The 17,141-nt window shown below is 44.7% G+C and overlaps 1 long non-coding RNA gene across 2 annotated transcripts in view; it reads right to left on the bottom strand.

Moving 5' to 3' along the window:
* Positions 1-12,013: 12,013 nt before the first annotated feature.
* The window catches only part of LOC129699311 (uncharacterized), an 80,119-nt gene continuing 74,991 nt past the window's right edge, over positions 12,014-17,141 (bottom strand). For both annotated transcript variants that reach the window (XR_008723823.1, XR_008723825.1), the window contains one exon: positions 12,014-17,099. This is a non-coding gene — a long non-coding RNA (uncharacterized LOC129699311). The remainder of the gene's footprint in view (positions 17,100-17,141) is intronic.

The raw sequence follows: 17,141 nt of genomic DNA, 5'->3' as shown, positions 1-17,141 counted from the left end.
GGAAACCGGAGCATCCAGAGAAAACAGCGTAGGAGGGCCGAGCACCAGTCCACCACTGTTGAATGAGTTCAGGAAACAGGTAGGCTCTGGAGATCCAGTGTTGATCATTTGTGTCTGTGAGTATTTAATTTATCAGTATCAATAGAAATCTTGCATCATGCCTGTCACAATTTAAGAATTGCACTGTTCATTTGAGAGCTTCTCATGTCAGATGTGCTAAGTGTCACTAACACAACAGTTATGCTTCTCCTCCACCTGATTAGCTCGGATGTCATTGTTACATTCTGAGTCGTCACTCCGGTTAATTTTCATCGAGCATTTTCACAGGATCCAATTCCCTGTAACTTTGAATATCCAAAATTGTACCTGAGATTCTTGGGTTTAGTTTAGAGATACAGCTCGGAAACAGGCCCTTCGGCCCACGGAGTCAGCACCAACCAGCGATCCCTGCACAATAACACTATCCTACACACACTAGGGACAATTTACACATACATCAAGCCAGTTAACCTACATACCTGTATGTCTTTGAAGTGTGGGAGAAAACCGAAAATCTCGGAGAAAACCCACGCGGTCACGGGGAGAGCGTACAAACTCCGTACAGACAGCGCCCGTAGATGGGATCGAACCAAGGTCTCCGGCGCTGCAAGCGCTGTAAGGCAGCAACTCTACCGCTGCCCCATCATGGCCGCTCTCAGTGTGGTCTTACCAGACCATGTAACAATGTGTCAAATGTAAGGGTGTACTTTCATAATCTATTCACTTTGCATTGAAGGCCAAAATTCATTTCACCATACAATTTGTTGCACCTACAAGCTAACCTCTTGTACTTTGTGAACAATGGCCCAAAGATCTCCAGCGATCTAGGGATTTAGTTTAGAGCGGAGAGAATTATCAGGGACAGATGAAATGAGGGCGAAAGAGTTTCATTGATATCCATATCCTTTAGGTAGACAAAAATGCTGGAGAAATTCAGCGGGCGAGGCAGCATCTATGGAGCGAAGGAAATAGGCGACGTTTCTGGTCGAGACCGTTCTTCAGACTCCACATCCTATAGTACTGGTTCAACAAAGACAAGTAAGCTACATTTCAGCAACTCCAACCAATCTTCTGGTTGACCAGACCCAGTAGTGATCCACTAATATCTCTAGTTACTGCCAAGCAATGAAAACCATTAATTTTGTTTGGAGCTACAGCATTGAAACAGGCCCTTTGGCCCACCATGTTCGTGCTAACCATCAGTCACCCGCTCACACTAGATGACATGAGAGTGCTGGAGTAGCTCAGCGGGTCATGCAGCACCTCAGGAGAACTTGGAAAGGCGATGTTACGGGTTGGAACCCTTCTTCAGACGTGGAGAACATGGATAAGTGATGCAACAGGTTGGGATTCTTCTTCAGAGTTGCACTAATTACTATGTAATCCCGTCCACTCCCTCCGCACTAGGGTCAATTTACATCAGCTAGTTAACCCACAAACCCGCTTGTCTTTGCGTTGTGGGGGGAAATAGAAGCATCCAGGGAAAACCCATGCAATCACAGGGGGGACATGCAAACTCCACACAGACAGCACCCAAGGTCAGATCTCTGGCACTGCGAGGCAGCCAGCTCTAACAGCTATGCCAACGGGCTGTCCTTATGTTAACACAGACCGTAGATCATAGAAAAGAAACAAGCCCTTCGGCCCATTATGTCTGTGCCCAACATAATGTCAAGATAAAGAAATTTCATCTTAATACATACCTGCATATCTATGTGCCTATCTAAAAGCCTTCTAAACGCCACTGTCTTATCTACCTCTACCACCACCCATGGCAGCGCATTCCAGGTACCCACCATCCTCTGTGTAAAAAAACATCGTACATCTCCGTTAAACTTTGCTCCTCTCACCTTAAATGCTGTGCCCTCTTGTCTTTGAATTCCCACCTTGGAAAGGGGGTGGTATCGTTTGCTATTGGAAGTCATAGTGAAGCAAAAAAAACTATTAAAAAAATCAATTTGTTTTGAAATCTAATTTGATATTTTTTTTTTCCTCTTCACCTGAAAACTGGTATGTGACAGCGAGTGCTACTTGCAATTGTTGCCTGCAGCGAGTTTATTGCTATGGTAATAAAGTCCTTCATTCAATAAGGATTGGCATTTTTATCACTATTAATTTAAAAACTTTTTAATTTGTGCTTTTTATCAGTCAATAATCAGGCTGTGTGAATAGCCAGGCATTCACTGTTCTAGAGGCACTTATTTTGCTTTATCAGTGGATTATATCTGTGCAATTCATCTGCACTCGTTCATCATCAAGGTTGTCTTTTATATTAGGTCCCATATATCATCTTCTGTCAGCTCTTGAACACATCATTATGCTGTTTAGTGCTCTAACTTCCAATCATTCAATAATATTTCCCCCTCCCCTCATATCTCATACAAACATACTCAATTCTGTGTTGCAATTTTTATTAGCTCGGTATTAAAGAATATAGTAATTGCAAATGTCTGTCACAGTATCGTCAGCTGTTATGAAGGCTGTCTGAAGAAGGGTCTTGACCCGAAACATCACCCATTTCTTCTCACCAGAGATGCTGCCTGACCCGCTGAGCTACTCCAGCTTTTTAAGGTCATAAGGACATAAGGTTATAAGGGATAGTAGTAGAATTATGCCATACGGCCCATCAGGTCTACTCCACCATTCAATCATGGTTGATCTATCTACCCCTCCTAACCTCATTCTCCCCATAACCTCTGAAACCCATACCAATCAAGAATCGACCTATCTCTGCCTTAAAAATATCCACTGACTTGGCCTCCACAGCCTTCTGTGGCAAAGAATTCCACAGATTCACCACCCTCTAACTAAATAAATTTTAGTCCTTTAATTCTGAAACTATAACCTCTAGTCCTAGACTCTCCCACTAGTGGAAACATCCTCTCCCCACCCAATCTATCCAAGCCTTTCACTATTATGTATGTTTCAATGAGGTCCCTCCTCATTCTTCTAAACTCCAGTGAGTACAAGCCCAGTGCCGACAAACGTTCATCATATGTTAACCTACTCATTCCTGGGATCATTCTTGTAAACTTCCTCTCCAGAGCCAGCACATCCTTCCTCAGATATGGTGCCCAATGTGTCTATTTTTGTTATGAAGGCAGCATTGATATTCTTTCAGGGTTATGATGTTTGCTGGTAGATAATTTGCTCTTCGACTCATTTGTGACCAGATACAAGTTGGGGCCTTTAAAAAGCAGATGCACCATACTGTTAGGTTGCAACACAGGCTGGCAGGATGCCCCTCTGTGGTCAGGCTGCTGAACAGTTCTTCCATAAGCAAGAGTACTGTTCGATTCACCTCTACCCCATTGTGGACATTGGACTTTGACTATTGAACTGATGCACTACAATGCTGATAACTATATTCTGCACTTTGTATCTTCCCTTTTGCTCCTTCTATTAGAGTATTGAGTACGGAAGTTGGGAGGTCATGTTGCAGTTATATAAGACATTGGTGAGGTCACATTTAGAGTATCATGTTCAGGTTTGAGTACAAGATACAAGGCATAACATACAGGAAATATGTTGTGAAGCTGGAGACGGTGCAGAGAAGATTCACAAGGATGTTGCCAGGACTCGAGGCCCTCAGCTATGAGGAGAGGTGGAGTGGGCTGGGGCTAGTCCTTGGAGCGCAGGAGAATGAGGGCTGATCTTGTAGAGGTATTCAAAATTCTGAGAGGAATAGGTCAGGTAGATGCACAGAGTCCCTTGCCTAGAGTAGTGGAATCGAGAACCAGAGGACAGAGGTTTAAAGTGAGGGGGGAAATTTTTAATAGGACCCTGAGGGGTAACCTTCTTACACAAAGGGTGGTGAGTGTATGGAATGAGCTGCCGGAGGAGGTAATTGAGGCAGGTACTATTGCAACATCTAACAAACATTTAGACAAGTACATAGATAGGATAGGGTTCAGGCTCAGGATAGGATGGGTTCAGGCTTGTAGAATCCAACACAAAAGACCTCTACCGACAGCGCTGTAAAATTTATCTTCAAGCCAACATGCTTATAAGGAAGTTTTATATGTGCTCTGACCATGTGAAGTGTTCCCTGTTCAGAACCTACATCACACCGTTATATACTGCTCAATTGTGGTCTAAGTATAAGAAAAAGAGTATGCAGAGGCTTAAGGTAGCATACAATGATGCAATGAGGTTGCTACTTCGTGTCCCTAGGTGGCATAGTGCCAGTCAATTGTTTGTGTCCACTAGAGTGCCAACCTGTGAGGCACTCTTAAGACAGCTGATGTTTAGTTTTATGTGTCGCCTGGACAAGTCAGAGAACCACATAATTGAAGCCTTAGTCAGCCCTCTGAAAAGCTGCTATAGATTCACTTCTAGGCTAAGATGGCATTGGTGCAATAGCTTATATATATTTTAGGCTAATATGCAATTTCTTAATTTATCTTTGTAATTCTTTGTACTGTTTGATGTGTATATGGACCTGTGTCTGAAATAAAGCTTTAATAATAAATAATAATAATAGGTTTCGAGGGATTGGGGCCAAAACAGGCAGGTGAGACGAGTGCAGATGGGACATGTTGGTTGGTGTGGGCAAGTTGGGCTGATGGACGTGTTGAAAATTTTTCTGTGACCAAAAATTGGTCGGCATGGAGAAAATTGATACATTTATAGTTGTAGCTTTAGTTGAAGTAGGTCGTGGTAGGTCCGCATGTTATCATAGGTTATCGTCGGTAATCGAAGGTAGTCGAGATAGTTGTAGAAAGTGTTAAGGGCCTGTCCCACTAATGCGACCTTTCAGTGACTGTCTTCGACCTTCAAGCTCAAGGGCACTCGCCTGAAAAACCTCGAGCTGGATCGACCGTCAGCGGTAAAACCAAGAGCTGGATTGACTGACCGCACACACACACACACACAAACACATCGCAAAGGCGGGGGCCAGGGAAAGCGGGGGAGAAATTCACTCCTGCGATGAACAGAAAGGTAAAAGACGGCTGCACAGTGTATGGTAAGCCCTTTAGAGGGGGGGGGGGGGGGAGAGGGGGAGAGAAGGAGAGCGAAGGGAAAAGAAGGTAAGGGGAGAGAAGGGGAGAGAAGACATACAAGATTTTTACATACAAGATACATTTTGTCACGTACCAATTGGTCCAGTGAAATGTGTGTTCGCCATACAGCCATACGAATAATAAAGAGCACAGAACACGATAGCGTTTAACACAGACATCTGCACACAGGGGGATCAAAGTTTCCCACTGTGAGGGAAGGCTCCAAAATTCAGTCATCCTCCTCTGTTGTCCTCCCGTGGTCGGGGGGCTCCCAAACTCCCCGCTGTCACCGCTACGGGCGGCCCGATGTTCAGGCCCGCTCGCCGGGGTGATGGAAGTCTGACGTCGGGAATGGAGGACATCTTCAGCAGCTTGGACATCCGAATCGGCCACCTCCTACCGGAGTCCGCAGCTCCCGAAGTCCACAGGCCGCGCTGGGTGGAGATTCAATGCTGGCGGCCCTCGGCAAATGGCCCCAGGACTCCGCGATGTTGAAGACAGCGCTGGCCGCGCTGGAAGCTCTGCAGACCACAGCTCCGATATAATTACAGCAGGGCCAGCACTCCGGACCTTCAACGGCGATCCAGGTAAGCAATTGCCCGCTCCGCGATGTATCCAGTGCTGCGCCGCCGCTGCTGAAGCTCTGGTCCGGGTCCCCGGCAGGAAAGGCAGCTACAATCCAGACGGTAGGCCGCGAGGAGGGGGGCGAGGACAAGTCTCGGAGAATAGTCGCGTCCTCGCCAGGAAGTGACTGGGAAACGGTTTCCCCTTACCCTACCCCAAAACAAACTTTAAAAACTGACTAAAAATTAAAAAGACAGAAAAACAGACACTGTAGGCAGAGGCTGCCATCAATGCGGTGCCCCTAGTGGACAACTTTTAAGAAGCCAGACAACGTTTAATAAAGTTTAGCAGGCATTTAACATTACCGGTCGGTTTTCCTTGGTCCTGAAAACTCCAATGAGCAAATTAAATTGCCCAGTCAGCGAAGGAGATTGCCTACGGCTGCCCTCGACTGCCTCATATAGCGACCCCACTCCATTGCACTACGAGTTTAAAAGAACCATGCCGACCAATTCTTATTCGCGGAAAATGTTTCAACATGCTGAAAAATGTTCCGCGACCTGGCTGAGGCTGCGAGTATGCGGGAATATCCCTCGAACATAAAGGAGAGTTCCTGTGACCTCATAGGAGGTCACTGGAACGTTGATAGTCAAAGCTAGTGTTCTACATAGTCGTAGGAGGTCTTCTACATAATCGAAGGATGCCAACTTTTCAGCGATTCAACAAGACTATGACAGTCTCCTAAACTCGCCAATAAGGTCGCCATAGTGGGACAGGTCCTTAAAGGCATACATACATACACAACTGTTCTCTTAGCGTTAGGCATTCGCTGATACAATTTAAAATACTGTACAGACTCTATTATTCAAAGTCTACAACTGAATAAGATCTTCTGAAATATATCTCCTATTTGTGATAAATTTCTCTTTCAGGAGGCAATATAACCCATTCCTTTGCCCCGTGTATAAAGTTACATAATTTCTGGAGAGGAATTTTTGAAATTTTTTCTAAAACACATGAAAATAAAATTGGATCCCGACACGGAACTCATCAATCTAGGTACTTCAGAAGCCTGTTCTGAGCTATCACTATTTCAAAGATTTTTCCTTAATTATGGCCTGATAATGGCGAAAAAACGAATACTTAAACTTTGGAAACATACATCAGTCCGTATTCTTAAGATGTGGATTATAAACATGTCTGAGACACTACATCTTGAAAATATTAGACTTGTTTTTGCACCTCTCACTTTTTCTTTCTCTTTCTTGTTCTTTCTCTTTTCTTTTCTTTCAATTCAAAGCTAAAAAGTGAAAATTGAAGCTGTACAATAACTGTATAATTTTATATGCCGTTTGTTCTACTCTTGTACATTTGCTTCTGATAAATAAAAATATATTTTAAAAAAAGGGGCTGTCTCACTGCGCCGACCTAATCTGCGAGTTCTGACGAGTTTGCCCTCAACTAATACTCGCAGCAAAGTCAACACGAGGTCCTAGGAGGTCTTTGTAAAGGGGCTGTCCCACTGCGGCGACCTAATTCGCGAGTTTAGAAGAGTTTAGGAGAGTTTACTGTGAGAAGACCTCCTTCGACTATGTGGAAGACCTCCTTCGACCTCCTTCGACTATGTTTAAGACTAGCTTCGAATAGCTTTGACTAGCTTTGGGACAATTGGACACCGAATAGTGGAGAGTGAAGACGATCTCCTTCGATCTCCTTCGACCTCCCTTCGACTATGTTGAAGACTATCTACGACTACCTTTGACTACCTTCGATTACCTTTGACTACCCTAGATGACCTACGAATAACATGCCGACCTACTACGACCTACTTCAACTAAACCTACGAGTAAAAAAAGTATAGATTTTTTATACTTTATGCGACCTTTTTGTTACTCGCGGGCATTTTCCAGCATGTACTCGAGGCCTCAGCTAGGTCGCGGCATATTTTTCAACATGCTGAAAAATGCCCGCGAGTGAAAAATGTCACCATGGAAAAAATCGATATTTTTTTAATCTAGGTTTAGTCGTGGTAAGTTGTAGTAAGTAGGCGTGTTATTCGTAGGTAATCAAAGGTAATCGAAGGAATGTACGTTTGATATTTGCACAGAAAAACCCCAAGAATAAAATAGTTGAAGTAAAGCGGGCAATGCAGTATAAAAAACGAAATAATTCAGAATTGGAAAAAGCAATTGGGTCTGAAGAGTGGTCCCGCCCTGAAATGTCACCTACCCATTCCGCCCCAGACCCGTAGAGTTACTCCAGCATTTTGTGTCTACCTTCAATGGGATCTTTGTGTAGGAAGGAACTGCAGATGCAGGTTCATACCAAAGAGAGACACAAAGTGCTGGAGTAACTCAGCAGATCAGGCAGCATCTCTGGAGAAAAACGATGGAGAAAAATCCCCATCCTTTTTCTCCAGAGATGCTGCCTGACCCGCTGAGTTACTCCAGCACCTTGTGTCTATCAATGGGATCTTTGGCAATGATCCAGCTAGTTTAATTTAGTTTAGTTTAGAGGTACAGCACAGAAACAGGCCCTTCGACCCACTGAGCCCACGCTGACCAGCGATCCCCAAACATTAATGCTACCTACGCACACTAGGGACAATTTATAATTTCCCCAAAGCCAATTAACCTACAAACCTATACGTCTTTGGAGTGTGGGAGGAAATCGGAGCACCCGGGGAAACCTTGCGTGGTCACAGGGAGATTGTGGAAATTCCGTACAAACAGCACCTGTAGTCAGGATCGAACCCGGGTCACTGGCGCTGTAGGGCAGCAAATCTAACGCTTCGATGCCATGCTGCCCAAGTCGTTGAGCAGGTAGACGAGACAGCTTGGAAGTGGTATCCATCTAATGGCACGTCAGCCTGTGGAGCATCCCTCCTGATCTGTGAGTGGCAGCCACGGATGGGGCATTCACTGCGGTGAAGGGGGAGGCCAGGACTGGACTCTGCCAATGCTTGAACTAATCTGACGGAAGAGAAGTCAGCTTACGACTGGTGAATAAGAGGAAAGGCATTGCTTTGAGACGAATGCATGTGTTCTGGGCAGGTTTACAATGCATTAGTGTGAGAAAATGCCACCTGTAATGCCGACGAATTGACCTCTTAATTAACAGTAACAAGCAGTGAAATATTAAATACACTTTACCAATTAGAGTGAAGAGGGAAATGAGAAGGTGGGAGAAATTAGCCTGAGTCGCAGTTTATTTGAAGCAAACAGATTGCATTGTGCGTTTATGTGCGTGTGTGTGTTTACGCATGTGACTTTATGTGGTTGTGTATGTGCGTATATGTGTGCGTGTTTGCGTGTGTGTGTGTGAGCATGTGACTTTGTGTGTGCGCGCGTGTGTGTGTGTGGTTGTGTATGTGCGTATATGTGTGCGTGTTTGTGTGTGTGCGCGTGTTTGTGTGTGGTTGTGTTTGAGCATGTGATGTGTGTGTGTATATATTTGGGCATGTGGCTTTGTATGGGAGTGTGTGTGTGTGTTCTGTGTGTGTGTTTGTTACACAGCGTGTTACAAGTTGTCCTACAACTTTAGGCTATGCACGCCATAGACAAGAAGAAGAGACACAGCATGTTACACTTTTTCTGCCAAACTAGAGGTTGGTAAAAGGAATCAAGAGGTAGATTAGTATCTCAATGGAGAGGAGAGAGTGAAGATCTGAGGAAGCTAGGTGTTCCTGTGGATGAATCACAATAAGGTTAGCAAGCAGATCCAAAAAATAGTTCAGAAGGCAAAGGGCATTTGGCCTTTATTGCACAGAGGTTAGTTAAGAATACTCTATTTTGATCTTATAAATGTGGACAAAATCATGAGAGGAATAGATAGGGTAGGAATAGACAGAGGAATAGACAGAGTCCAGAGTAGGGGAATCAATAACCAGAGGACATAGGTTTAAGGTGAGGTGGGAAAGATGTAATTATGTGAAGCACTTTGGGGTCAATGCAAGTTGACTAAAAATGTGCTATATAAATAAGATTATTATTATTATTATTACTATTATTGCTCCTATTTTCTTGTCTTTTTACTTTAATGGTGGGCATGCATTCTTGGCTTAGAGTATGATGGAATGTGGGCCAAAGGTGGGCAAACCTAACTCATAATTTGACCACAATCTCACTGAATGACTGGAGAATCTTGGAGTTGATTGTTGCTGACTCTCATGTAGATTTCACAGCATTTTGTGCTGAGACCTGAGGCTGGACAGAATTTCTGGTGGGTAGTGGGTTGAAGGTGAGGAAAAGAATGGATCGCAATAGAATCTGGGGATTGCGAGCCGCTCCAGCAAACCAAGCACACAGGCTGACTTGGCTTTGGACTTTGGAAATAGCACCTAAACATAGTGGCCCCTGCGTGTGTCAACATGCAAAGAGAATTTCATTGAATTGTGCACAAGGGCATCTTCTGTACATGCGGAAACCCACGCGGTCAAAGGTTGAACTTACAAACTCCATACAGGCAGCACCCGAGGTCGGGATCAAAACCATTCACCTGATCAACCCTGTTGCTGGGAGGAAGCTTCTTTAAGTGAGACCTGGATATCAAAATCAGGAACAGGCCTGAAGTTAAAGGCCATCATTGGCTGGATTTTACTTGTACAAGACAATGCTGCCATCTTCTGGATAACCTCACTACTGCAACACACCTGGTGGTTGTGAAGAATTCACAGTCTTCAAGAGAAACAGTATGGAAACAGGCCCTTCAGCCCACTGAGTCTGCGCCAAACATCAAAATAATATCAAATCCCAGAGAATTTGAAAGTCCAACGCAAGCCAAATTTCTTAATTGACATCTGAGTGAAAGAATGCTATCAAGCAAGCATTTCTCTGGTATTTAGCTTTTTGCTGCCAGAGCATTGCCTACATGGTGGCAATTTCTCATGTGGACATTAATGCCAAGGTCAACTCCAACGATTGTTGCAAAGGCTGGACTTATGAAGTCTCTAAATTCAAGTGCAATCTTCTGTGATTCCAATTATCCCGAAACATCACGTATTCCTTTTCTCCAGAGATGCTGCCTGACCCGCTGAATTACTTCAGCATTTTTTGGCCATCTTAGATAGATAGATAGATAGCCTTTTATCGTCATTCAGACCGAAGTCTGAACGAAATTGCAGCAGTCATACATATAATACCATACAATAAAACATCAATAAACACACATTAACATCCACCACAGTGAGTCCACCCAGCATCTCCTCACTGTGATGGAGGCAAAAGTCTTAGGTCGCAGTCTCTTCCCTCCTCTTCTCCCTCTGTGCTGGGGCGATACCCCCCCCCCCCCGGGCGATGTTAAGAACAGTCCCGCGGTTCAAACACCGCGGCCCGGGGTGGTTGAATCTGCCGCCCACCAGTCCTGCAGAAACAGCTGCTGGCCCGCGGCCGAACCCCGGACTCAGGCTACCGCCGCCAGAACACCATCCCAGCCACCCTCACGTGAGTACTGTGCTGTCTTCAGCCTCGGGCTGGGCCGCCCCGACTTGGGCGTCGCATCTCCCCCCGGACCGGGCCGCCATCTTCAGTGTAAACCAGCATTTGCAGTTCCTCCTTAAGGGGCTGTCCCACTTGGGCTACCTAATCTGCGAGTTTAAAAGAGTGTCTTTGACCTTCAAACTCGCCGCATGGTCGACACATGGTCCTAGGAGGTCCTATGAGGTAGCTGGAATTCTCCTTCATGCTCGAGGGAAGTTCCCGAATACTCGTGGCCTCATCTAGGCCGCGGAAAATTTTTCAGCATGTTGAAAGATTTACCGCGAGTAAAATTTGGTTGGCATGGATCTTTTTGACTCGTAGTGTAGTGGAGTGGGGTCGCTATTTAGTTACAGGCAGTTGAGGGCAGCCGTAGGCAATCTCCTTCACTGACCGGGCATTTTAATTGGCTCATTGGAGTTTTCCGGACCAAAGAAAACCGACCGGTAAGTAAAATGCCCACTAAACTTTATTATACTTCTCAAAAGTGTCCCCACTCCTTTTCCCCTCTTCTCTCCCCCTCTCTCCCTTTCTCTCCCGTCCCCCCCTCCACGTTCTCTAAAGGACTTACCGTTACTGTGCAGCTGTTTTACCTTCTTCTTCATCGCGGGTGTGAATTTCAGACAGCGCTCCCCCGCTTTCCCTGGCCCCCGCCTTGCGATGTGTTTGTGTGTGTGTGTGTGTGTGTGTGTGTGTGTGTGTGTGTGTGTGTGTGTGTGTGTGTGCGTGTGTGGTCGGTTGATCCGGCTCGCGGTCTCACATGCGGATGGTCAATCCAGCTCGACGCTTTCCAGGCGAGTGCCCTCGAGCTTGAAGGTCAAAGGCACTCTTCTGGACTCGCGGATTAGGTCTCCCAAGTGGGCCAGCCACTTTACATACATTAGTTTATGTCACTTTTCATCCTGAAACAAAACTCCAAAATATCGTGTCATGCACCTTATCTAAACTATCGATCCTTGAGTGCAATGACAACTGCAAGCTTTTAAACTACTTCCACATACAATTTTAGAAGATGGAGTTGTGGCAGTTCATTAACTGGTGAATTTTGGGAAGCAGTGGCGAGATGGGCTCAGTAGGAAAATGACTCTTAAAGCTTCATGTGTAGGAAGCAATTGCGGATGCTGGTTTTAAACCAAAGGTAGACACAAAATGCTGGAGTAACTCAGCGGGACAGGCAGTATCTCTGGAGAGAAGGAATGGGTAACGTTTTGGGTCGAGACCCTTCTTCAGACCTGTTGGGTCACGAGCCTTCTCCAGTTCTGAAGAAGGATCTCAACCTGAAACGTCACCCATTGCATCTCTTCAGAGATGCTGCCTGTCCCACTGAGTTACTTAAAACTTCATGTTTGTTCAATAATATGTGCTTATGAATTTTGGCTTACATTGGACTTTAACGTTCACTGGGGTATGTTATTGATGTGATGTTAATTTTTTGGTCCATGTGAAAGTTTCTTGGGCCATGTTTCTGTTTAGAATAGCTTCATAAACACCTGATGCTGACTGTTTCTTTATTTTGCTTTAAAGTTTATTTATCCCTCTCAGACTAGATTGGAGGAGAAATATTGGCCCTCAATGAAAGTTCAAATCTGAGTCACAGAATCATACCACGCGGAAACAGGCCCTTCGGCCTGACTTGCCCATGCCGATGGTGAACATTGAATTGTTGAAATAGCTCAGCAGGTCAGGCAGCAGCTCTGGGCCACAATGAGCTGAGTTACTCCAGAACTTTGTTTTCTGCACAAGATTCCATCACCTGCAGTTCCTTAAGTCTTCATTCAACTATGAACATAGTTGGATACAGGAAGGGAGCTAACAGCATATAAAGCCAATAGCAAGTCTCAGGAGAAGACACAGAGTGCTGGAGTAGCTCAATGGGCCAGGCAGCATCCCAGGGGAACACGGATTGGCATTGTTTTAGGGCAGGGGGGTGGTGAATCTGTGGAATTCATTGCCACAGATGGCTGTGGAGGCTGAGTGTGGATATTTTTAAGGCAGACTTTGACATATTCTTGGTTAGTACATGCGTCAGAGGTTATGGGGAGAAGGCAGGGGAATGGGGATGAGAGGGGAAAATGAATCAGCCATGATTGAATGACAGAGTAAATGACAGATTGAATGGGCAGTCACGGTGGTGCAGCGGTAGAGTTGCTGCCTTACAGCGAATCCAGCGCCGGAGACCCGAGTTCGATCCCGATTACGGGTGCTGTCTGTACGGAGTTTGTACGTTCTCCCCGTGACCTGCGTGGGTTTTCTCCGAGATCTTTGGTTTCCTCCCACATTCCAAAGACGTACAGATTTGTAGGTTAATTGACTTCATAAATGTAAAAATTGTCCCTAGTGGTTGTAGGATAGTGTTAATGTGGGGGGATCGCTGGTGGGTGGGTGCAGACCCGGTGGACCGAAGGGCCTGTTTCTGTGCTGTATCTCTAAACTAAAGTAGGCTTGATGGGCCATTTGGCCTAATTCTGTTCCTTTAACTGATGAACATGAACTTATGGGGGACCCTTCTTCTTTTGTATACCGACATCACCAGTTCCTCGTTTCGGGCAAATCTCATGAAATGCTTTGATTTGACAGAGAACAGTTAAAAATAATCGTTGCTCTGCAAACTGGAGAAATGGCTTAAACTCCTTCCAAATCTTTTATCTACTTTCAAGTGACAGAAATGGTGGAGGCTACACACACACACACATGTGGTCCATTATCACCACCTACTGGCAAAAAGGAGTCATACATCCAGCAATGGGACTACACAACTTTTAATTTCTTCAAAAAGACACGTTACCATATAAGAAATAAATAAAAATATTGCCCTTTGCCTATTGCTAGTTAAAGGAAACAAACAAACTAAAATTTTCCTGGAGATTGAAATATAACTAAATATATGTTCAATATAAAAGTATGGAATTTATTGACCATGTTGCTTGCTTCACCTTTAGACATTACACTTTAGACTGCAGACTTTAGTGATGCAGTGTGGAAACAGGCCCTTTGTCCCAACAAATCTGCGCTGACCAGTTATCTCTCCACACACTAGCTCTATCCTACACACTAGGAACAATTGACAATCTTTTTACGGAAGCCAATTAACCTACAAGCCTGTATGTCTTTGGTGTGTGGGAGGAAACCAGAGCACCCAGAGAAAACCCACGCTATCACAGGGAGAACGTACAAACTCCATACAGACAGCACCCATAGGCAGGTTCAAACCCGAGTCTCTGGCACTGTAAGGGAGCAACTATTCCCATTAAACTCATGGCATTAAGTTGGTATGTTCAATTTTTTTAAAGGTGCAGAGATATTATTTTTAAATATGTTCCCTAGAAATATGATCACCTATGCCTGTTGGGTGTTACGTGCGGCACAGTGGTGCAGCGGTAGAGTTGCTGCCTTACAGCGCCAGAGATCCAGGTTCAATCCTGACTACGGGTGCTGCCTGTATGGAGTTTGTACATTCTCACTGTGACCGTGTGGGTTTTCTCCGGAAGCTGCGGTTTCTTCCCACACTCCAAAGACAATAAACAAGAGACACTAAACAATAGACAATATGTGCAGGAGTAGGCCATTCGGCTCTTCGAGCCAACACCGCCATTCACTGTGATCATGGCCGATCATCCACAATCAGTACCCCGTTCCTGCCTTCTCCCCATATCCCTTGACTCCGTTAGCTTTACAACTCTATCTAACTCTCTCTTGAAAGCATCCAGAGAATCTGCCTTCTCTGCCTTCTGGGGCAGAGAATTCCACAGATTCAGTACTCTCTGGGTGAAAAAGTTTCTCCTCATCTCCGTTCTAAATGCCCTGACCCTTATTCTTAAAATGTGGCCCCTAGTTCTGCACTCCCCCAACATCGGGAACATGTTTCCTTCCTCTAGCGTGCCCAATCCCTTAACAATCTTATCTGTTTCAATGAGATCCCCTTTCATCCTTCGAAATTCCAGTGTATACAGGCCCAGTCGCTTCATTCTTTCAAGATATGAGAGTCCCACTATCTTGGGAATTAACCTTGTGAACCTACGCTGCACTCCCTCAATAGCAAGAATGTCCTTCCTCAAATTTGGAGACCAAAACCATCTTTGACCAAAACTGCACACAATACTCCAGGTGTGGTCTCACTAGGGCCCTGTACAACTGCAGAAACATAGAAACAGAGAAAATAGCTGCAGGTGGAGGCCATTCAGCCCTTCGACCCAGCACCTCCATTCATTGTGATCATGGCTGATCGTCTCCTATCAATAACCCGTGCCTGCCTTCTCTCCATATCCCTTGACACCAGAAGGACCTCTTTGCTCCTATACTCAACTCCTCTTGTTATGAAGGCCAACATGCCATTCACTTTCTTCACTGCCTGCTGTACCTGCATGCTTACTTTCAGTAACTGATGTACAAGGCCACCCAGATCTCGTTACACTTGACACCATTCAGATAATAATCAGTGTAGTAGCCATTTATTTTAACTCAGTATGTTATAACTATAACCAGTTACCTTTAAATTTTATCTGAAGAGGTTGGTCACAGCACAGGTGGTGTCGGTAATTGAAGAAGAAGGGATATAAAGAAAAGATGGATTTCTTAAAGGAGAAGGGAATCTATTTTGGATGTTTGAAAAATGGACACATGGTTAAAGACTGCAAGAGTTGTCCTATAACTTGTGATAAGTGCAAGCAAGATCATCCTGAAGCACTTCACACTGAGCAGAAGAAGCCGGAGCAAATAGAACAAAAGGAGAAGTCAGCTATTAGTGATGCTGTCACCTCACCTCTGCCTATATTGGGGCCGGGGTAGAAACCTGTATCTGGCAAGGGGAATACAGTGTTGCAAACGTATGCATTTTTGGATCATGGATGTTCGGCTGCTATTTGTACAGAAAGCTTGATGAGAAGGCTGGACATTACAGGAGAAAAGGTTAAGATTCTATTGCATACCATGAATGAGGAGAAATCCTGCGATAGGAACAGCTTCTACAATAATACAATTACACTGCTGAACTCGGAGTCCCGCCGATAGATTTCTCTGGTCCCTCCGTCCCCATTGTTTAATTATTCTGTATTTTTTGATTATTCTGTATCTTCTCTCTTTCTATTTTTTAAATTTCTTTATGCACAACTACTACGGACTGATGCAAAACTGCATTTCGTTGTACTCATACTTGTATTTGTGCGATGACATTAAAGTTGAATTGAATTGAATTGAATTGATAGTCATGACATTACAAGTATGGAAATATCTAGTCTGGATGAAGCCAATTTTTTACCAATATCTGAGGTGTTTACACATGAAACCATGCCTGTTTGTCATCCAAATATACCCAGACATGAGGACTTGAAACAATGGCCTTACTTGAAGGATGTCAAGATACCTAAGATACATTCTCGTATCGGAACGAATGCTTTGAAGGCATTGGAACTTATATAGACTGTGAGGAGCCAACGGGATGGACCGTTTGCTGTGAAACCCCTACTAGGATGGGTTATATATTGGCTCCTTGAGAAGGAACAATAATAATAATAATAATAATACATTTTATTTGTGGGTGCCTTTCAAAAGTCTCAAGGACACCTTACAGAGATTAACAAGAATAATAAAACATATAATCGGAATAAAATAAATAATAAAGACATCACCAAAACACAAATTAAAAACAGAATTCAATCCAAAGACAAAAAATCAAAAACACAGTGTGAAGAGAGAGCAGCGGCAGCTAAAGCGCGCTAGCGTCCACTCTCCCTTCCGACAGCCATCTTGGACACAGACTAACATGTTTACTTACACACAACAAAATCATCCCCCCACAATGGTTACCACTGTGGGGGAAGGCACAATGTCCAGTCCCCATCCCCAGTTCACTCAAAGTCAGGCCTATTGAGGCCACCGCTATTGCCTCTACGGAGGCCCGATGTTCCTGGCCGTTCTGGCCGGGTGGTGTTGCCCCGGCGTCGGGAGAGTCCTCTCAGCGGCTTGGGAACCCTGGAACGGCCGCTTCCTGACAGGGGACCGCGGCTTCCGACCAGTTAGGGATCTGAAGAAATGTCCAGGGAAGAGTTAAAGTTCTTGGATATTA

This window comes from Leucoraja erinacea, chromosome 8, assembly GCF_028641065.1.
Source record: "Leucoraja erinacea ecotype New England chromosome 8, Leri_hhj_1, whole genome shotgun sequence".
Classification (NCBI taxonomy): Eukaryota; Metazoa; Chordata; class Chondrichthyes; order Rajiformes; family Rajidae; genus Leucoraja; species Leucoraja erinaceus.
The sequence above is the reverse complement of the archived record's forward strand: the minus strand, read 5'-3'. Positions and strand labels throughout refer to the sequence as shown.